General features: G+C 36.7%; 1 pseudogene; it reads right to left on the bottom strand.

Annotated features, from left to right (window-relative positions):
• Positions 1-925: 925 nt before the first annotated feature.
• LOC133763545 (large ribosomal subunit protein eL8-like) lies at positions 926-21,721 on the bottom strand (annotated as a pseudogene).
• Between the last annotated feature and the right edge of the window lie 1,827 nt (positions 21,722-23,548).

Genomic DNA, 23,548 nt, shown 5'->3' on the forward strand with positions numbered 1-23,548 from the left:
ACTGGATGGAAGCTCTCTGTCAAAAAAAAAAAAAAAGGCAAAAACCTTCAAGAAGTTACCTAGTCACCTAGTCAAGGAGTTCCAATCCTGTAAATATTACCATGGGGCTATGCCGAACCCTATTGTTGTAGGAAGGTTTTGAAAACAGTCACAATTTTTTAAAGCAGGTGTATGGCACTTTGAGTTATCCATTTCTTGTTAAGTGACACCTACTAATTTGTGTCTAGTGAACAATTTGTACATATGATTCACACAGATGTACTTATTATCATTCATCTAATATGTATAGATACTATAATGATACCACCACCTCACTCTTGACATGAGGAATTGCAATTTGTGTTTTCTTTCTTTCTTTCTTTCTTTCTTTCTTTCTTTCTTTCTTTCTTTCTCTCTCTCTCTCTCTCTCTCTCTCTCTCTCTTCCTCTCTTCCTCTCTCTCTCTTTCAGCAGGCTATAAATACATCAATTTTATTGAAATCAATGAAACACTTTCATATTCTGTGATTTTTCTCTTTTTTGTTTCATTGGTAAACATCCTAATCTTTGTTATTTCTTTGTTCTCCTTCAGTTATTCTGAGTATAATTTGCTCTTCTTTTTATACCTTTTTTTAAAGTTCACTAATTTTCTTATATAGACATTTGGAATTGTGAATTTCCCTCTAGGTAGTAACTGTAAGTGCTTTCTATATATTTTGATAAATTACATTTTTATTTGTATTTTTATTCAATTCAAAGTACCTTCTATTTTCCATTTTTATTTCTTCCTTGACCTTTGAGTTATTAAGGAGTATGCTATTTCATTTTCACATGCTTTAGGATGGTCTAGACATCAGTAGGAAACTGATTTGTAGTTTTTTTGTAGAGTATTTTTTATTATGTACAGGGAACTCAACAGTGTACACTTATCCCAGCTTTGTACACATTTATCCCAGTTCTTTAGCCTTGAGTTTTTACAGCTTAGCAATGAGAGCCACAGATTTTGGACCCAGGATTTTTGCCTCTGCACTGGTGGCAGATCTCATTGTGTCTGACTTTGTAGTTGGTCCTGAATGCTCCCACCATCTTAACCAGAGTCCCTTTGTCTTCTGAATTTACCAGCATAAGGGCAAAAGTGGAGTAGGTCTTCCTGCAGGCCAGGTGTGCCAGCTGGATCTTTTCCTCGATTTTGCAGTGAGGGACTCCCATCTTAAGACACAGTACAGGCAAGAAGACAACCAAATCAATGGGATCCATATGAGGTGCCATCACCACCAGCTGAGACTTCTTATTCTGCATGAAGGTAGTGACAGTGTTTATGCAGGCCAAAAGGACAGGTGGTCTCTTGTTGGTGATGTCCCGTTGGCCAGCAGCTTTCTTCTCATGCTTCGTCTCTGGTCTGCACTTGGGGGCCAGCCTCAGCAGTTGCATAGCTGTCTGGCAGTCCAGGGCCTGGGAGAACTGGTTAATGGCAAGAGGCACCTTCAGCTGCTGATAAAGAATGGGCCTCTGCTGGGCCATTTGACAAAACTGGTGAGGCCCCTCTTGGGCTGGATGTCCTATCCAATGCCAAAGTTCTTGGGCCTTTTCTCAAAACAGAGGATTTATCTCCTTCTTGGCCTCCTGTTTCTTCACAACAGCTGGGTGGGACCATCTTCTTCCCCTTGGCCTTTTTTCATCATCTGGGTGGGCTGGAGGCGAGCAGTTTGCACTGTCTTTTATGGTCATACAACATAGCTTACATGATTTGAATTCTGCTAACTTTCTGGATTTATTTTGTGGTTCAAGATATGTTCAATCATGGCAACTCTATCCTGGACTCAAAGTATGTGTATTCAGATACTGGTCTATGGAGTTTTCCATAACTGTCATTCAAATCAAGTTATTGATAGCTTTATTCAATGCTCGAATATGTTCACTACTTTATTTATTATATATGCTTCCTATTACCAATGAATGGATAGAGAGATGTTGAAATTCCTGGGAAAATTTAGATTTTTACTGTTTCTTATTTTTTTAACCAGATTTGTCTGCATGGATTTTTATAACTGATATTTACATGATATTCACATAAAAATTCATTTTTCTGAGTTCTCAACCCATGTTTTTAATATATATTTGATATATTTATGTGATGTGATCATTCTCACCATCTAATTTCAGGATGTTTCTATCATCACACAAAGAAAACCTGTACAAATTGCAGTTACTCCTAGTTCCCCTATGCTTACAGATTCTAATTTGTTGTTGTCTCTACAATTTGCCTATCATGGGCATGTAATCTGAATATAATCAATCAATATGTTGATATTTCAAAATGGACAGGGGTAAATCCAGTCCTTATTTCTCCCTCTTGGCTGGGAGTAGAAGCATAAAAGTCAAATTTGTAATTTGACATATTTAATGAAATGAAAATCTTTTAGACTCACAAATCCATGTCAGTGTCTAACTAAGCACATACTTATACATTACTTTTGGTTGCAAAGGTTCCAATGTTGTAAATATTTACATATCTTATAAATTTGAGCACACAACTTTATATTTATTATGAGCACTGAATGAAATTGTACATTTATCTGGCAGTAAAACATTGAATTTAAAGTTTAAACACTTATTTGATTAAAACCAAACTTAAACAAATTAAAACAGTAAGTACAAAGCTGAGCGTTTCACTATCTATTTGTACTCAAATGGTCTTAAAAAATATGAAGCTTGCTTTTAGTTTCTGCTTCACAGCCAGATGTTTTGGCATTATGTAGCCAAAACTGTCTAGTTCTGTAGAGGAAGATTTATTGTTTTATAATGGTGAGCATAAGGATATTTTTGCTTTAGAAATGTGTTAAAGGGAATTGTGGAAAAGAACAAACTGGGAAAGATATTGGCCAATATTGCAATAGAAAATGTGTTAGCAATTTGGGGAAGAGAATATGTGAAGTACATCCAATACAAAATGTTGAGCTTTGTTCCTTAAACATGCAAATTAAGAGTGTGATAGAGGAGGAGGAGAAGGATGGGGAGGTAGCATGGTGGTATAGCAGGTAAAGCCACTGCATGTGATACCAGCATCAAATACAGGCACCAGTTCCTGTTCCGATGCTCCACTTCCAGACCAGCTACCTGCTAACGGCTTGGGAAAGCAGTGGAAGATTGCCCAAGTACTGGGCCTCTGCAACCTACGTGGGAGACCTGGAAGAAGTTCCTGGCTCTTTACTCCTGGAGTTGTCATAGCCCAACCCCTGCCATTGTGGCCATTCATGGAGTGAATCAACAAATGGAGCATCTCTCTCTCTCAGAGTTACAGAGAAAGTAACTCTGATTTTCAAATAAATAAATCTTAAAAAAAAGACTGCCAAGAAAATGTTATTTTCTTTGCTGTGTGGTGTTTAACTTTCATTTATAATATTTAACCTAATTCTATTTATTTATTTATTTATTTATTTATTTATTTATTGACAAGCAGAGTGGACAGTAAGAGAGAGAGAGACAGAGAGAAAGGTCTTCCTTTGCCGTTGGTTCACCCTCCAATGGTCGCTGCGACTGGTGCGCTGTGGCCAGTGCACCATGCTGATCCGAAGGCAGGAGCCAGGTGCTTCTCCTGGTCTCCCATGGGGTGCAGGACCCAAGCACTTGGGCCATCCTCCACTGCACTCTCGGGCCACAGCAGAGAGCTGGCCTGGAAGAGGGGCAACCGGGACAGAATCTGGCGCCCCGACCGGGACTAGAATCCGGTGTGCTGGCGCCGCAGGCGGAGGATTAGCCTAGTGAGCAGCGGCACTGGCCTAACCTAATTCTCTTTTAAAAATTTATACAACATATTATTTCAGTTCTCCTAAATAAGAAGAATCAATCAAGAAATTCTCATTATGCAATACACATACAAACTACACCTAACACTTATGAAGTTTAAAAAATAAAACAGGAATAGAAAATATTAAGACTATCCTTTTAATATCTGAATGAAAAGTCTGTAACTGACTTAGTTGTGTTTACTTGTAATTATTGACATATTAATGAAAAATCTAGTTTTCTGCATTTTACCCTGCTTCCTTTACGCTAAGAGGGTTCTTCAAAACGTTCATGGGAAATATCCACTATGTTTTAATTCCATTTCTCCAAAATGTTTGCAGTACTCTCATACACTAAAATTCACTTATTGACTTAATTTCTACCTTAAACATTTTATTTTTTTCTCTAAGAAAACTATTTAAAGTAGTTTAAATGATGTCTTTCCATGGTTTCCTCCTGTTCGTTCCTAGGACGTAATTTTGACTGTCTTTCTATGTATTTATCTGCAATCCATTCATCGTACTTGCTGAAGCATTTGTGCAAGCCTTTAGCTACTATTTTTTATTGATTCACTTGTCTTATTAGTTGTAAGAGTTCCTTATATATTCTGGACACAAGAACTTAATACCTATGCATTTTGTAAACATTTTCCTCTGTGTTTTAATTTTCTTAATGATATCTTTAGAAGGCTATACTTTTTTAATTGCTGAAGGAGTCCAAACTATTTTTATTTGAGGCACTACAGGTTTTTTTTTTTTTTGTCACATAGAAATCCTTGCTTAATCTAAGGCAACAAGGATTTTGTTGTTATTGTTTGAGATAAGGGGTTATTATTTTAAAAATTTATTTTAGTACTGTAGAAGAAAAAAAATCCTTTCCCCATTGATTTTCCTTGATATTTTTCTAAATATCAATTAAACATATTATTTCTCAACTTCTGCTCTATTGATACATATGTTTATGTATGCTCAAACCTTACAATACTGATTTCTCTAATTTTTAAATCATGAAATATGAATCCTCCAACTTTGTTCTTTTTTAAAATTGCTTTGACAATATTAATACCATAAAAATTCAAATTAAATTTGTCATTTTCTACCAATGAAAGACCTGGAAGTTTGATGATTTGACCTATCTACTAGAATTGCTAAAATTTCAAAAATAGGAAGCATATCAAGCTCTGACAAGGTTGTAGAAATGACTATAAGGAACTTGGTGGACTGTAGATGAGACCAGAAAATTATACAGCCACATTTGAAAAAAATGACTGACAGTATTTTTTAAATTTTTTAAAAAAAATTTTTGACAGGCAGAGTGGACAGTGAGAGAGAGAGAGAGACAGAGAGAAAGGTCTTCCTTTGCCATTGGTTCACCCTCCAATGGCCGCCGCGGCTGGCGCACTGCGGCCGGCGCACCATGCTGATCCGAAGCCAGGAGCCAGGTGCTTCTCCTGGTCTCCCATGCAGGTGCAGGGCCCAAGGACTTGGGCTATCCTCCACTGCCTTCCCGGGCCATAGCAGAGAGCTGGCCTGGAAGAGGGGCAACCGGGACAGAATCCAGCTCCCCGACCGGGACTAGAACTCAGTGTGCCGGCGCCGCTAGGTGGAGGATTAGCCTGTTGAGCCACGGCGCCGGCCTTGACAGTATTTTTTAAATGTTAAATGTGCATTTTCCATATGATGTACCAACCTTACACTTTGGTAATTATAACCAAATAGTTGTGTGCAGATGTGTATTGTAATGAGCTACCAAAAATTACAAATAATCTAAATAACCTTCAGTTGGTGAGTAGATAAGCTATATCCAATTTGTATACAATTCTGTGTAAGGAATTTTAACACTATCAAACCCAGTTAACTTCTTTTAAAAGAACTTTCCAAAGTATAGATGGTTTTTCAGAGTTCTCTCAAAGGTATTCCCTATAGATCCCTTGGCTTACTTTTAATTTGAAAGCTGTTATGTAATTTATTCTCAATGAAAATCTTGAATATTTAGTTAGTAATCCTTTTGAACACACAAGTATATAAGACACATGACCTTTGCAAAGCAAACTATTGGCCTCAAAAGCTTTTGATCGAATGTAACATTACAGCAGTAGCAGCTGCCATTTAAACATCTTATGGATAAAGGTCAAGTACTTATCATGATTCATGTGAATGATGGGAGAAAAAAAAAAAAGAAGATGCATTTCTCTTTCCCAGTTGCCATTTTTTTCTTTTACAGACCTCACCAAAATGCTTTTAGTTCCATTTGTGTTTATGTTACAAGTTACTGTTTTCCTTTCTTCCTTTCTTCCTTTTTTTTTTTTTTTTTTAAAGCTGTAGTCTGTAATCATCCACCAAGTAGTTCTCTGTGGATGCAAAATCCAGATGGTCTGGCAGATGGAGCCTTAGAAGGCTGGTTGAAATGTCCTAGACACATCCATCACTTAAACACTCTATAGTAAATCTGAATAAAAGTAATGATCTGAAATTCTACGGACTGGAGAGGGTAGTCAGCTATACAGTTCATGTGCAGACACATGGTTAATTGTGGCTTCTTAAAGGAACCTTATTATACTGTGCTATTATTGCAATATTTAATCACTTGGTTGAAATCTGCTAAATCATTATGGTGAGAAAGGTTAACTCAAATTTCACACTTCTGTTGTGCTGTTGTACCTTCTTGGTATAAGTAGAACTTAGACATGAGAAAAATTCTTGCAAATCAATCCAAAGCATCAGTGGTGTTTTCCCCACCTAGGGCAGAAATGGGGAAATATTTTCTTTTTTATGTGGCAATGGTTAATCAGTCACATAAGTTTACATATAATGTACTTCTGTACTATACTGGAGAGCATGTTTTCTAAGACATTCATAAAAATAGTGACCTAATTGTTATCACTACTGACAAACCAGCAATTATATACTCATGTTCAAAGATATACATTTGTTCTGCTTTCACACAATAGATGCTTTATACAAGTTTTCTCCTCTTGTACTTGAAATTTTCATACGTGCTAAAATCCATACTGATGCTATAAGGATTTCAGTGGTCACATAAGATTAATTAACATAAGCTGGAGTCAGGAGCAAGGGTCGGGTAATGAACCCAGATACCTCAATAAAGAAAGGCAGATATCTTAACAGGGCTTATAACGACTGGGCCAAAAGCTCACCTCTGCCTTTATTTTTATAAGTACTATTCTAATAATGTCTAGAGACTGTTAGTTAATGCATTTTAGAGCCATAGTATCTCCTTTTAAAATATTTTTAAAGTTGAGTAGTAACATTCAATATATTCTATAAATGTGAGCACAGAGAATAACAGGAAAGGCTGAAATGTGAAGGTGGCAAGATTAAAGTTTTGAGATCATTTCTTTGGTACAAGAAGGCTCCTTAACCCTATCAATGGACTTACACTTTTGTACGTCCATGCCCCAGTTTCCTTTACTTCCTGTAGATGAAATGTTTTGGCTTCTGAGCTTAATGAATGTTTGTACTTTGCAATGTCCCATGAGTCATTTCTGAAGATATCCAATCCCACAGAGGTTGACATAATAACTTCTTCCTTTCTGCTAACATGAAGTACATTTTCCCCTTTCTTATAATTTTTCTTGGAAAGAAAGCTTCAATAGAGATTGAAAACATAAGCTCTGCACTAAATGCAGAATTCAACAAGTAGTAAGTAGAAACAGCACTGTACTTCAAGAGTATAGACAAGGGCTATCTTTATTTAGAGAAGGTCTAAGCTTGTCATTATAAGGAAAATTGAAAGTATGTCATTGTAAAAATGAAAAGAACAATTAGAAAAATAGTGGAGGAAGGTGGAAAATATATTCCTAACATTATATATATGAAATATATGCAATTTGTTCCCTTTATATAAAGTGTGCTTATACCAAAAAAGAAAACATAAGCTTACACCATTCTTCCTATCTTAGTAAAACCTTTTTAATCTCCACGCCCATCTCTGTGCTGCTCCATGTGTCTGACACTGACTTGTGTTATTGCCAGCTGCAGGTGTCTCCTGTCAATCTCACAAGAAGGGACTTTCATGGGTTAGAGTCATCACCTTGTTCACTTTTGTTTAGTGCTTTCCATAGCTCTAACTGCATATCCCTGTACTAAATCAATATTGTGCCACTTTGAATAGTAATATATAAGGTGAAAACTGCCTCCATTTTAGTGACTGCTCTTATTTTTCTTGCCATTTCTATGACTTTCCCTTTAAAATTAAAACCATCTCCTTGCACTTGTGGTTTCTGATGTACGGTGTTTGAATGAAGGCTGAGATATTATTACACAGGTGGTAGAGTAGAATGTGAGTTTTTATGCTACACATTTCCCCCTCCAAGGGAATTTAATAATGCTTGATTGTACTGATGCTATACTATTGAGAATGACTGGAAAATCGCTAAAGTGTTAGCTTATGATACTAAGAATTTATAGACATATTTTAAAATGTGACTGAGACATAACATGATGATTCCATGGAAGAAGAGAAGACTAGTGATTCTTGCTTTAGAGTGAGCAATAGTCTGAGAAAATGGAAGATTTTCTGAAGTACTTATCATACATTTTATTCCATATTTGGATCTGAAGTATTTTGTGATAAAATAAAAAGGTACATTTAATGTCAAGTTAATGTAAAATGATTTTTATCTTGTGATAGTCATTTTAGGACAAATTATTTATTTGATATGACCATAACGAGTATCTAAGATCCTCAGTTTCTTCATTTCAAAAGGAGAGAAATTGAATTTCAGACATCTTAGAATAAATGTAAATCATCAAATGTAGAGGTATAGCTTAATAAATAGCAAATCAATTAGTTGAGAACTTCAGTTATTTATATATATGCATAGGAATTGTTTGTTATAATAATGGCATGCTGAATTTATTATTGTCAGATAATATGCTGTATGCAATAATTCTAATATCTGTGTCAGAATATTGTGGACAAGATCAGATACAATCTGACAACTTGTTTGAAATTTACATAATTAATATATACACTGATACAAAGGATGTTCAAAAAGTTCATGAAAATGCATATTTTGAAAAACCTGCATGGATTTAAAAATATCTTTGCACTAAAATTATCTTTTTAATTCCATTTCCCACTAAATTTTGAATCACCCTTATATTTACTAGATAGAAATGAATGTGATGCCTCATATATCTAAATCTGTTTTCTTATCTTTGGATTGAGATGATAATGGTTATGGGTTATGTCTGGGGCTTGTTTCAGAGAGCAGTTCTCCCAGCGTTATTCAGGGCTGTCATTAGTAGGTGTTGGGGATCTAAATTCTCAAGCCCTAACTAGACTTATGGAATCTGAAACTCTGATTGTGAGGCCTAGGAAATAATCTGTGTTTGAAACAAAGATACAAATAAAACTCTTCAGCTGCTTTTTATGTACATTGAAGTTTGAGAACCACAGGCTGTAACTGGTTTGGTTAGGAAGGCACAAGCAGCAGCACTCTGCTATATAGGTTCATTCTTTTTTTTTTTTTTTAAGATTGTATTTTTTATTTACTTGCAAGTCAGAGTTACAGAGAGGCACAGAGAGAGAGAGAGAGAGAGAGAGAGAGAGAGAAGTCTTCCATCTTGTGATTCACTTCTCAAATGATCTCAATGGCTGGAGCTGAGCTGATCTGAAGCCAGGAGCCAGGAGCTTCTTCCAGGTCTCACCCATGGGTACAGGGGCCTAAGCACTTATTTTCCACTGCTTTCCCAGGCCATAGCAGGGAGCTGGATTGAAAATGGAGCGACTGGGACTCGAACCAGTACCCATATGGGATGCTGGCACTATAGGCAGTAGCTTTACCCACTATGCCATAGTGCCAGTCCCTATATAGGTTATTTCTACCTTAGCAATCCAATAGACGTGAGTAAGTTCAATAGCCCAGATAGTAGCTAAGAGCTGCTTAACAATTAGTACATTATGGCTTTCACTTATAGTTTTTATGGTTTTAATTATAATGTAATTTATTTACTCTTAAATATAATGCATTTAATCTAAAGATATATGAGTTGATGTTTAATAATGACAATTTTGGGGTAGCATTGTGGCATAGCAGATAATGCCACTATCTGCAATGTAGGTATCCCATATAGGCACCTGTTTGAGTTTAGGTTGTTCCACTTCCAATCTAGCTCCCTGCTAATGTACTGGGGAAAACAGTGGAAAATGGCTGAAGTCCTTGGCCCCCTGTACCCACATGGGACCCAGTTGAAGTTCATGGCTCCTGGCTTCAGCCTGTCCCAGCCCTGGCCTTTTGGGGGAGTGAACCAGCAGATGGAAGAGGTCTCGCTCTCGCTCTCGCTCTCCACCCCCCCACCCCACTTTCTCTGTAACTCTGCTTTTCAAATAAATAAATCTTTAAAATAAATGGCAATTTTGTCAATTCATTGCACATTTGTGAAATATTTTTGAGGAAGTTTCTTGTTTTTCAAAACATTTTATTTATTTATCTTTTATTTGTAACTGACACATGAAATTGTATTGTGAAGTACCATGTGATATTTGTGCATGTGTATACATTTTATAATGTCTAAACAGGGTAAACATATCTACTTCCTCAGACATTTAACAGTTCTTAATGGTGAAAGCATTAAAAATCTTTTCTTCCATTTTTTGAGAACCATACAGTGCACTATTACTACCCATAGTTACATTAGTGTAGATGGTATAAATAGAACACTGTAACTTCTTACTCCTATCTATGATGTAGTACATTAAACAATGTTTCCCCATCCCTGCCTCCAAAATTCCTGAAAATTTAACAACCAGTTCTTCCAAACTGATAAATGCTGTCTTGACACACTAGTTGAATAGTAATTATTTTCCTCTCTTTACCAAATTAAGGGTTTTTTCTTCTCCATGCCAGGCAGACAGATCATATTGCAGAGGAGTTTGTGCTTTCTGAAGCTTGCTGAACTAAATCTGTATCCCAAGTGGAATCCTAGAAGACATTGTGAAGAGGGAATCTAGTCTGGAAGGTGTGGCACATTTGTACATCTCAGTGAGTCAAGCCACCAGTATTCAAGTTAAAATAATTTTTTGTATCCAGATTGATAAATGGCTCCCCGATTTATTGCACAGATCCAAGAAGCCCTTTCCTTCAGTGGTAACAAAGGTCATTCCATCCTATGGAAGTATCATCACCCAATGCAGATTTTCTGGTACATTCAGTGTTTTCAAAGATCTTTATTTAAAATAGCTTTATTAGGGTAAAGCTGAAAAGTTCCCCTAAGTTTCTCTGGAAAATACCTACTTAGCATGATGAATCAAAGGACCAGGAGAACAGAGAGGATACTGGTTACCTGGCTGGCAATAAGCTATGATCTCCATCTCAAAATCCAGCTTCTATCAGTCTCCTTTCAGTAACAGTATGTTACTAGCTAGAAATAGTAAACTAAAGCAACACACACACAAAACAATGTGAAGGCAACATTCTCATGGTATTTGTGCTAACATATGTGAATTACTCTAATATAGAATTGCTTCATGTTCATTTTTCCTTAAGAAGCTCTGTTACTTATACAAGAGAAGAAAGGGCAAATCAAGGCAAAATCACCTTTCCTTTCAGCAGGAGATTTTATCCTACATAACTGGAAGGAGTTAGGATGGGCCCCATGGAGGTTTTCCGTTTGCCAATCTGAAGCAATCTTAAGTAGCCTCAAAGCAAACACCAGGAAAATAATAAGACTCCCTACTTCATGGGGCTGCTATGAAAACTAAGTGAAAAGATGCAATTAAAGTATTTAGCCTGGAGTTCTAATGTTGGTCACATAGCGATTGCTCAACAGTGTTAGGTATTTATAGAAAAAGCATATGTTTAGTACAATATCCACACTGTAGGCTGCCTAGGTCACCCAAATCTTCACAAACACAATAGCTACACACTTTATGGTTACATAGAAGAGAGGTCCTTCAAAATTATCAAGAAAAAAGTGCTTGGATCGTATGAAATAATTCTAAGCCTCTTACCATTCATTTATACACAGTGCATGAGAATGATCTAAAAGGGAGAATTATGGGGTTGGGAGGGAGGTAGAGACTGAGAGATCAAGCTCTTATGCTACACTTCATAAAGTAAGCCCCACTGATGAAGGAAAGCAACAGTCTATACCATATTCAGCTAATCTTTTAGTTCTTGGAAAGTTTCACTCACAGAAAGTATGACTGAGTCTCTGTCTCAAACATGGCCATTCGGTATGTTATTCCTCCAGAATGTAAGAGTAATAGATTGGAGTAAGGCGGAAGCTAATAAGAGGGACAGTGAAGAACACAGAGAAGATTTTATCTTCCCCTACAGGCCACCACACTGATTGGTGATGCCCCTTTGATGTCCTGATGGTAGATGCAGACAGAAGCAAAGTGCAGTGATTGGTTCATTATTATGGTAGCACATTGGAATTGTCAACAGGGGATGTCTGCTATTGCACTGAGGTGGACTGGAGTGGCATTAAGAAAATTACAGTGCCAGAGTTGTGTTGCCTAATGAATGGTACTCCAACTCTCCATGGCACCTTCTAGGATTGCTGAGTCACTTTTGATTGTTTCTCGCATCCTCCTCTCAATATCAAATTCTCATTTACAGATGAAGAAGCTGAAGCTGCTGTTCTCAGGTGAAATTTGTTCTTGTTTCAGTATGTCTAGAGTGGATGGTGGTGGCTGTCACCTTTCTAAATTTAGCATTCTGCAGAACTTGCTCCCCAACTATTTGTGTGAGTCATTTATATGCAGGATGAGCACATAATTTACCAGCCAATTTTTTGAGTGAAACCATGCACTATTAATAATTGTATTGTGACAATGGAACTATATTGGTCAGGGTAAATGGCCACTCTAGTTCAATGGAAATGACTGTATTAGAACATTCAAACAAAATAGGTTTCAGGGGAAATCTTAATTGGTCTATTCCCTGGAACTGCTGCAAATCTGGGAGAAGTGAGAAACTTGATCAACAGGGTTCCTCCGAGAGCATTTATGGGTTGAGGTTGCTGGTAATTCTAAATGCCCATATGTAGTTTGTGTACTCCCTGACAACAGTGCTATATATAGTAGCTTCTGCTCATTAAACTCTTTACACAAATCTGTGCTGGGGTAATTAGGAAGAATGGTCTACAGGGCAAGATGAGTACAATTTGGTTCAATGTAGTCACTATTCCCCAGTTTACCATTTAGCAAATAAAGTGTGAACTTCATAAAAAATAATGAATAAGTTCTTTATCACAGCTGCAAGCTGCTTGGAAGATACTAATTCACACCAAAGTCGAAAGAATAGAAAGGCAGAATGATTTTAGAATTTTTATCCTGGAACTCCAAATCAGTTGTTCTCACCAATATATTTCCTTTCCTTCCAAAGAGATACAAATTACAAGGTCTTCAAAATTTTTGTGGTAATTGAATATTGTCTTTTAAATCCATTTTTCCACAAACTTTTTGAAACTCCTTTTAGAAGGAATATTCTAGAGTCCATATCTGCTATGCTTGCATATTTATTTATTTATTAATTAAACTTTTATTTAATGAATATAAATTTCCAAAGTATAGCTTATGGATTACAATGGCTTCCCCCCCCCATAACTTCCCTCCCACCCGCAACCCTCCCTTTTCCCGCTCCCTCTCCCCTTCCATTCACATCAAGATTCATTTTCAATTCTCTTTATATACAGAAGATCAGTTTAGTATATATTAGGTAAAGATTTCAACAGTTTACCCACACATAGCAACACAAAGTGAAAAAATACTGTTGGAGTACTAGTTATAGCATTAAATAACAGTGTACAGCACATTAAAGACAGAGATCCTACATGATATTTTTTAAATATTGATTAATTTTGCATGCAATTTCCAATTTTTTTTTCATTTTCAATTCTCTTTATATACAGAAGATCAATTTAGTATACATTAAGTAAAGATTTCAACAGTTTGTACCCACATAGAAACACAAAGTGAAACATACTGTTTGAGTACTAGCTATAGCATTAAATAAAAATGTACAGCACATTAAGGACAGAGATCCCACATGAGGAGCAAGTGCACAGTGACTCCTGTTGTTGACCCAACAAATTGACACTCTAGTTTATGGCGCCAGTAACCACCCTAGGCTCTTGTCATGAGTTGCCAAGGCTATGGAAGCCTTCCAAGTTCACCGACTCTAATCATATTTAGACAAGGTCATAAAAGACAGAGTGAGGATAGTAACCAATGATCCTAAGAGTGGCATTAACCAGGTCTGAACAATTATACAGCATTAAGTGGGGAAGAGGACCATCAGTACACACAGGTTGGGAGTAGAGCCATTGGTGGTAGAGTAGAGGTTATGATTACAAAGGAATGAGGCCCAAGTGTGCTAGACAGGGTCTAGAACAAAGGACAGAGTTATTGTTAGATGAGCTAAGAAAGGTGCTGTCTAAGCTACAATTAAGTTTTCTGATTGAGAGGCAAATAGAACCTGACAGAAGGGGCTTGATAATAATCTGTTGGGCTTTAGGCCTTGTAAGTTAAGAGGCCCAGACCTATCTATCTCTTCACATGGGGTACATCCTAAGGGAGGTGTGAACCTCCTAGGGGAAGGCGCTCTGTTGACTTTCATTACTTGGCTGGCCTGGGAGGAGAGCTGGCCAGAATCAGCCCAACTTCCAAAGTGACTACTGCAGCTGAGGGGATGGCCAAGTAGGATCAGCAACATTGCATATTTATTTATTTATATGTTACCAGCTTAATTTGAGAAAGGCAGTTATGCTGGCTAGCTGTCCAGCAGAATTATGAGGGCATCATTTGATGATGTTCTTATTACCACATGGAATTTTAGAATTGCTGAAATCTTAGAGATTAGATCATTTTTGTGACCATAATTAGGCAATCTACCATGCAGCATTTTTCAAGGGCTTGAGAAATTCTTGCCTTTCATAATCAGCAGACTTCTGTGTGTTCCCTTGTTCCTGTAGCTGTTCTTATAGGTCAATATCAGCAACTTGGACTACTAATAACTCTCAGTAATCAAAGTGGCATTATCTCTCTTATAAGATGCATCAGTTCCCAACACTTGCCCCATGAAGCAGTACATCTGTGCAGAGTGGAAAGTTTTGGGTACTAGAAGAGAGCTCATACCGAGACCTTATCAACAACTGAGCTGGATGTTAGCTCTGCCAAGCCTCCACGGCAATTGCACACTGGTGCCTCCTGAATCTGGAAATTTTCTTTTTCCTCTCTGCCTTGGGTGCAAATAGTCCTCTTCCTGTCCCTGCATCCAAATCTGCTCACAACTGTATTCATCAGCCTGCAGAAGCAGTTTTTTCATGATCCAGCGATTATTCCTCTTAGAGATAATATTCTCATGAAACCATCCCAAAAATGAAAAAATAGAAAGTTTGAGCAAAGGGGTTATTCTCTGTAGATTATAGGATGATGTTTAAATAAATGATGTTACAGTGTGGTATATGAGATGTGGAAAACAAAATTGAGGAAGAATAGATAACAGAGTAAACTTGAGAAGACTTTAGCTGATTTTACTTTTTCTAATATGATTTTCAGTGGTTTGAATGACATACATGGATTGTTGTTTATGAAAAACAATGCATACAAAACTGTGTAACGGAAACTTGCTACTGGTATATTGCATTTTAAAACATTTAATATATGCTGCGAATTCTGCTGCATATAGAAAATAACCTTGGCATTACAAGCATTGGTTGAAATACCCTGGAATGTGTACAAAGACCATATTTTGTTATTTCTCCTTACATTTTTGTATTTCTCAATTTTGTAATGAACCCACGTTGTGATGTAGCTAATAAAGCCACCATCTTCAATGCCAATGTCCCTATGGGTGCTAGCTCATGTCCAGGCAGTTCCACTTTTGATCCAGTTCCCTGCTAATGGCCTGTGAAAAGCATCAAAGATGGCACAAGTGTTTGGGCCCCTGCCACCCACGTGGAAGACCCAGATGAAGTTCCTGACTCTTGGCTTTAGCCTGGCCCAGCCCAGCCATGGCCTTTGCGGTCATCTGGGGAGTAAACCAGTGACTAGAGGATCTCTCTCTCTCTCTCTCTCTCCCCCATTCTCTTGGTAACTCTTTCAAAATAAATTAATACATCTTAATAAAACCACAAAATTTATGAAACCTTTCCTTTGAAATGCACATGGTTCTGTTCACTCAGTTCAAAATGTCCATAAACACGGTTCTGTTCATCACTAATCACATTATGGTGTCATGTTGTATAAGCACTCAACTCTTCAGGCTGGGCTTCCTGTCTTTGTCACTGTCAACTCTTCAGCATCTTGCACATAGGTTGGTATGGAGGATGCTCCACAAGAAAATGAATAAATATTTGAACACTGGGTAAAGTGTAAAAAAAAAATGTCCTGCTGTCCAGCATTTATTTTCCAATGGTTGATATTTTGGGTAAGTCTTACACAAATAATTTTTTCATGTTTTATAGTTATACCTTATTTAAATACAAAGTTACAGAAAAACATCGTAAAAAAAAAAAAACCCACAAGAATTTATTGTTCAAAAGGCAGAACACTCTGTCTCCTTAAATTAGTCCTTAGCCAAAGGTTAGAGTATTTTATATCTTTAAATCAAATATTATATGAATATATTAAATATAACTATTAACTGTGTTAAAAGAAAATAAATCTTGCAAGTATTTATTTCTGCTAGGGGCTGGCACTGTGGCATAGCTGGTTAAGCTTCTGCCCGTGGAGCCAACATCCCATAAGGGGACTGCTTCAAGTTTTAGATGCTCCAGTTCTGATCCAGCTCCCAGCTAATGCACCTGGGAAAGCAGTAGAGGATAGCCCAAGTTGTTGGGCCCCTGCAACCACATGGGAAACCCAGAAGAAGCTCTTGACTTCTGGCTTCAGATCATCCCAGCTCTGGTCATTGTGGCCATTTGGGGAGTGAACCAGTGGGTGAAAGATCTAGCTCTGTGTCTCTGTAACTCTGCCTTACAAAGAAATAAATCTTTAAAAAAATCCCTATATTAGAACCCAATTTTAATGGCTTTAGACAAAAGGAATAAATAAGGCAGTAGTTCACACATTTCTCCACAAAGTAAACTTAAAATATGTATATTAAATTCATGAAATGCATTCCTTAAACAAAATAAAAAACTGAATATGAATTTTTAATATTGCACTGTTGTTTTTTATGTGCCCTATTATTCTTTAAAAATAGCTTCTGGAGCAGATATTGTGTTGCAGAGTTAAGCTGCTGCTTGGGACTCCTGAATCCCATGTCAGAATGCAGGTTAGAGTCCTGGCCGCTCTGCTTCCAGACCAGCTCTTGCTAATGTACTCTGAAAGGCAACAGGTGATGGCTCAAATATTTGAGTTCCTGCCACCACATGAAAGTGAGAATGAAGTTCCCAGTTTCTGGTTTTGACTTGGTCTAGGCCTAGATGTTATGGGTATTTGAAGAGTGACCCTGCTGATGGAAGATCTCTTTCTCTCTGTCTTTGTTTCTCTCTCTCTCTCTCTCTGTCACCCTACCTTTCAAATAAATAAATTTTAAAACAATAAAGAATAAAATAGATCAAATTTATGAAGAATAAATGTGAATTTCTCCTTTGTGGTAAATAATTTATAGGAATATAAAACTTATTTTTAAGACCTACAATAGGCATCATTTAAAATTTGAAAATAATTTATCTTTGTGAATACAATTTATGTAATTAACTAATTCATTCACCTCACTATTTTTCAAAGTTTCTTCTTTTTTTTAAAGCCTGAATACATGTTCCCAGCTGAAGTTAATGGTCATCCCTAGTCCTATGCAGTTTTCATGGATGTTGGAAATTGGACATTGGTAGATTGCAACAAACCAAAACAATATTTCTGCCATCTACATAGAAATCACTGGGATTTAAGTGTTTCCTTCAGAGATATGTGTATGTGTGTATAAATAAATATCCATTTATATTTATTTCAAAATTTCATGAGTCTTTAAATTCCATTTTACTAAGAACTTGTTGAAGTACTGTTGAATACTAATATATCTTCCATTAAGAAGGAGTCCATGACATGAAAGTGAAAGAGGAAAATAAATTCACTAATCATAATTCAAGGCCTTGAATACATAATATATATAAGATATATAATATATATATAATGTATATTATATATATATATATATATATATATATCTTAAAACTGTTTCAGGGCGAGCAAGTAAGTAGGTTTCCTTTGAAAAGGGCCCTTGACACACAATATAATAGTTCTTCAAAAAGTTCACCAAAAATATATATTATGGTAATATTTTGGCAGCAAAAATAAACTTATCTTTTAATTACATTTTCCATGAACTTTTGTATAACTTTCACTCAAGAGCACAGGTGGTGGAAAAAGCTTACCAATGAAAGAAATTTATATTTAGTTAAAGAAATTTATATTTCTTAGGATGTATGTATTCAATAGGGATTACCTACCAGCTCACTTGTACCATTTTGTAAAAACTTTTTTGAATGTACATAAAGGGAACCAGTTTCATGTGTTTTATTTATACAGTTTTAAAAGCATAAGCATACTTTCCACCCTAGCCTCCCTCCCTCACTCATTCACTCCCACTCTCTTCCTTCCTTTTTTTATTTTACTTTTAATGTTTACTATGACATACTTTCCATTTACTTTATAATAACAAGCTTAACCCTCCACTAAATAAATAATTATACAAGTATTAAGTAGAGAGTAATTAATTGCCATTAGGAATCACCTTAACCATCTTGGATCAGTTAACGAGAATATTAGATGTTGAATATGATTACACAGAATAATTTTATGCAATTTAAGGCTAAAATGCCATCACAACATTTCAGTTTCCTGAAAGATTACAGAATTGGAGAAATCAATGTGAAATGTGCCTCTAAAATATTGGCCTTCATTTAGTTAATAACAAGGAATATTCATGCTGAGGTGAAGCACCTCAAACTAGCAGTCATTATCAAGGACCACACAAGTCTTCTCTAAACGTAGTGACTCCTTTCTCTGGATAAATATTTATCGTTTCAAACTGAGTGATCCAGTTAGGGCTCTGGGCTCTAAAGATTTACCTGATTATGAAGTGACAGAGAATGAATACGATCAATTGCAGACACAACTGCAAGCAGCTAGGGAGCTCTGCGACACAAAGTCCCCCAAATGTCAGATGTGTCAGGTTACTAGGAATATGAAGACATAACCTTTTTGTCATATTATCTATGATATTCTTCTTGCACCAGAAGATTGACAAAATATATTGTGATCATGAGAATATGATTAACCTATATGAAGAGATCATGATTACATAAGAAAGTTGATAAAATATTATCAAAGTCTTGCTAAAAATACCCAGCATATTTAAACCATCTTAGAGATGGAAATATTAAATCCCTTCATCTTTTATAATTGCTAATTTGAAAATGACATTTCTTATAAGACAAAGTTATTTGGACACTTATAATGAAAATATGCCTGAGATATATCTTGCCTTTCTGAATAATTCAAAATGAAAAAAAATGCTATTTCAAGGCAAATATGATGTTTCATTTGACAAAGGGAGAAGGAGAAATTCATTTTATAGTCAAATAAAACAGTTTTTAAAATCTTAATATATTGTGTAGAGGTTTTAATGGAATTATTAATTTACTTTTTTAATTTTAGTATCAGTCATGACATGAAAAATGTGATTTTAAAGTTTTCTTAAGATTTTATCAAGCTTTCGAAGTCATTGCTTAGACTACAGCTATATTGGTGTAATTGACCCAATATTTTATAAAACATAGGAGACTCTGAATATCATCTGTCTTAATGTTTTCATTGTATATCAGGAAATGAAACACAAATCAGGTATGTAGGGAAATTTTCAGCTATTTATGTTTTTTGTCATTTTATCAAACATTACTCATATTTATCTTTCTTATTCAAGATTAATCCATTTAACAACAACTATTACCCATTGTTGAGTATAGCAATATGATAAAAATCTTGAGGATCACAAAAAAATGGGCAAAGGTGTATTGTGAGTTGAAGAATCTTTGCCTCCTAGAAGCAAAGCAAGAGAAATCAGGATTGAATACCTGTTATGTGTTAGCTATTATATCCAGTATTTGCATACACTTTCGATTCTCAATCCTGTTTCTGTTGAAAATAGCAAAATTGGGATGGGGCTGAGACTTAGATAGTTTGAGGAGTTTAGTAGATCTGTGCCCAGATGCTTGCCAAACATCTGTTTGTACCTACTAATTTACATGGATGGAGATGTTCCTGGAGGTAAAACACAACATCAAACAAAAACCTCTGAACCTGTGTCCTTCAAGAAAGTTTAGAGCACGCAAGCCTGTCTGTTGGAGGTGAATAGTAGTGGAGGTGGGAAAGTACACTCTAAAACTAAAGCTGAATGCACAACAGTAGGTTTCTCAGCTTAAGAGTTTTAGTGAATAAAGAATTGGCTCATGACAAAATAGAGTGAGCAATAAGTTTTATTAGCGTGACTGTGGTCAGAGGGAAGCTGGTACTTCAATCCATACCACTATCATAATTTAGAAAGACATGAGTGGGCAGCTGCTGTAGGTTAAAGCCCCTGCCTGCAGTGCTGACATCCCATATAGGAGCCAGTTCGAGTCCCGGCTGCTCCACTTCCAATCCAGGTCCCTGCTAATGTGCCTGGGAAAGCAGTGGAGGGTGGCTAAGTCCTTGGTCCCCTGTACCCACATGGGAGACCTGGAAGAACCTCCTGGCTCCTGGCTTCAGATTGGCTCATCTCTGGCTGTTGTGGCCATTTGGGGAGTGAATCAGTGGATGAAAGAGCTCTCTCTCTCTCTCTCTCTAACTCTGTCTTCCAAATAAATAAAATAAATCTTAAAAAAAAAAAAGGAAAGATATGGGGGAGAGAAATTAACCTTATAGCAATGATTGACCAAGTAACTCAGTGTTGAGATCCCACAGATGTATGGTCATAGAGAGTGACAGTCATTCCACTTGTTGTTTTCCAGAATATTGCTAAGTTATCCTAGTACCATGAGAACTGAGGACAAACTCTGGGTGTCAATGGAGGGTACAACACAGCCGAAGCAATTACACAGATGGTGTAGTAGAAGTAGGCGTTGCAGTGACCACATTTAATTAAGCCACGGCGCTGGCCTAACCTTGAAAATGGGTAACAGTACCTTGAAGAAGTCATGGAGCTATAGGAGAGGGCCATGAGAATGAAGAGGTGCAAATGGGACTGGGATGGATGAAACTTGTTTGTAATTCTGTCTTTGACCTCGTCATACACAGCAGCTTGTGAGATGGAGGCAATTCAGACTGCATACCTATCCATGTAAATGCATACATACCTTTTTACTCATTGCCTTGTTCCAAATGGTGAGCTGCAAAATAAGAAGTGACAGGGTTTTAAAAACATTAATTTATAAAGAGGAGAAAAGAAAAATTACATTCAGGCAAGGGATGAATGTAAAAATGTACATAATGCACACATAATCCACAGTTCCACTTGGAATTGATGATATCTAACTTCAAAGTCCAAGTTAAAATATCAATGGTGATTTTAGATATAGTTTGTTTGAAGCTATTACTGTATAAAAGATTATGAGGTATGGTGAAAAAATGGAGGAAAGTCTGTGTGAATTCTAAAGGTGCATTGCTGTGGAGATATATTTTCTGCCTTAAATTTTTTTTAATCCTGCTTTACTTTTAATTTAACCCCATTTCTTTATCTAAGAGTCATGTTCAATTTTATGGTCATTGATGGTTTTATATAATTATTTACAAAATAACTTCAATTTAAACATGATGCTTTACAGTTGATACCGATGTAGTATGCCATTGAAGTAATGAGGCACTGGGCCATTTGGATCTATGTACATACTATCCTAACAAATATTAACTATTCTCATCCAACCATAATTAAATAGATACAAAGCAAAAAAATTTAAGAGTTCTGGTGAAATTTGTGCTTTATATTTTACCGGTACCATTATGGGATGCTGGCACTGCAGGCAGCGGCTCCACCTACTGCGCCACAGCACTGGCCCCTGTGTTTTATGTTTTATAGAGATAGCATATCTATTAATAATGAAAAGAATGTTTTTAGATTTAAACATTAAAAATTATGGCATAATTGTAGGAAAATAAAGTGATATAGAACAGGATAAAAACATTCCTGTTTTTACCATATTATAGAAGAAAAACAATTTCCATGTGAATATTGCAGAATGAAGATAGATTGTTTGACTATTAAACTGAGAACCCATATGTAGTAGTTTTGAGAGTGTTATTTTGGGGCCTCGTGCTATGGTGCAGAAAGTTAAGCCTCTACCTGTGGCACCAGCACCCTATGTGGGCGGCGCCAGTTTCAGTCCTGGCTGCCGCATTTCCAATTCAATTCCCTTATAATGCTGAAGATGGTCCAAGTATTGGGCCCCCGCACCCACGTGGGAGACCTGGATGAATTTCCTGGTTCCTGGCTTTTATCTAGCCCAGCCTCAGCCATTGCAGCCGTCTAGGGAGTGAACCAGTGGATGTAAGATCTCTCTCTCTCCCTCTCTCTCTCTCTCTCTCTCTCCTCTCTATATATCTCTACCTTTCAAATAAATAAATAAATCTTTAAAAAAACATTATTTTGGGTAATATTCCAAACTGAAGTTAAGATTGAAATAGCACCATAACAAAAATGCATAGATCTTGAGTTTGGGCAATCCTGTATCTGAATTGTATACCATTTAGCTATTTACTACCTGTGATACCAGAAAAGTTACCTAAACTCTTTGATTCTCAGTTTTATCTGTAAAATGATCATAAACTATCATTTCTGGGCCAACCTGAGGATGAAATGGGATGAGATATAGAAAGCAGCAAGTACAGTGCGACATATGGTAGGAATTCAACAAATCATAGAAATAAATAATAGAGATAAATCTCAGTAAAATACTTTTACCAGAACTAATTTTCTGGAACACATGTAATTTTCTCCTTTCTTAATTCTCTCTAGCTAACCTCATAAACAAATCACATTATACTATGTGAAAGAGGACTGACACAAGGGTTACATATGATTCTGATATTGGAAATGAGCCCCTAAAATATATATGAAAATGTGGCCCCTGAAAGCTCCCCAGAAGCGCCATCTTAGATGCCACATATGTTACCGGAATTTGGGGTGCCATATGATATCACCATATGCTTATTAATAAATCCCCAATATTAGTAAGCCCGAGAGGGTTCTTGCCTAATAATTAGAGAAGAATTCTAAATACTGGCATAAATAAATGAGGCAGCATGGTACATTTTAGGCTTTTATTTAATGTGAAAGATACATAGGAGAGTGAGAGCTTTAAGAGAGAGAGGGGTAAATCTGGGTTCATACCGAGCACCAGGAACCAGCCACGTGAAGGAGCATCTAGGCCAGGAAGCCTAGGGCAGGTGGCCCAAAGGCCATGCGTCCTGGAGGCGTAGGGCTACACCTGCTCTCCCCTGGCAAGAGGCTAGGGCCAAGAAGAAAAGGGGGAGACACACCTTGTCCCAGGCTTTTAACCCACTTACAAAGGGGAGTGGTTAATTAACCTGATTGGCCAGTGGGCACTCAGGTGTAGCGAAGGTATCAGGTAGGGTGTGAGGTCACACAAGGGTGTGGCGAAGTCGTGGCCTTCCAGCTCACAAACCTAATCGATTTTATCCTGTATGCCTGCCTACTTCAATTCCACTTATATAGTATGCTGGAAAAGCCAAAGAGAGAGGAAGAGAGAGTGAGAGAGAGCAGTGACTATTAAAAACTGATTGTGCAGATAACTGCTAATAAGAAGGGC

Source organism: Lepus europaeus, chromosome 1 (assembly GCF_033115175.1).
Source record: "Lepus europaeus isolate LE1 chromosome 1, mLepTim1.pri, whole genome shotgun sequence".
In the NCBI taxonomy this organism is placed as follows: domain Eukaryota; kingdom Metazoa; phylum Chordata; class Mammalia; order Lagomorpha; family Leporidae; genus Lepus; species Lepus europaeus.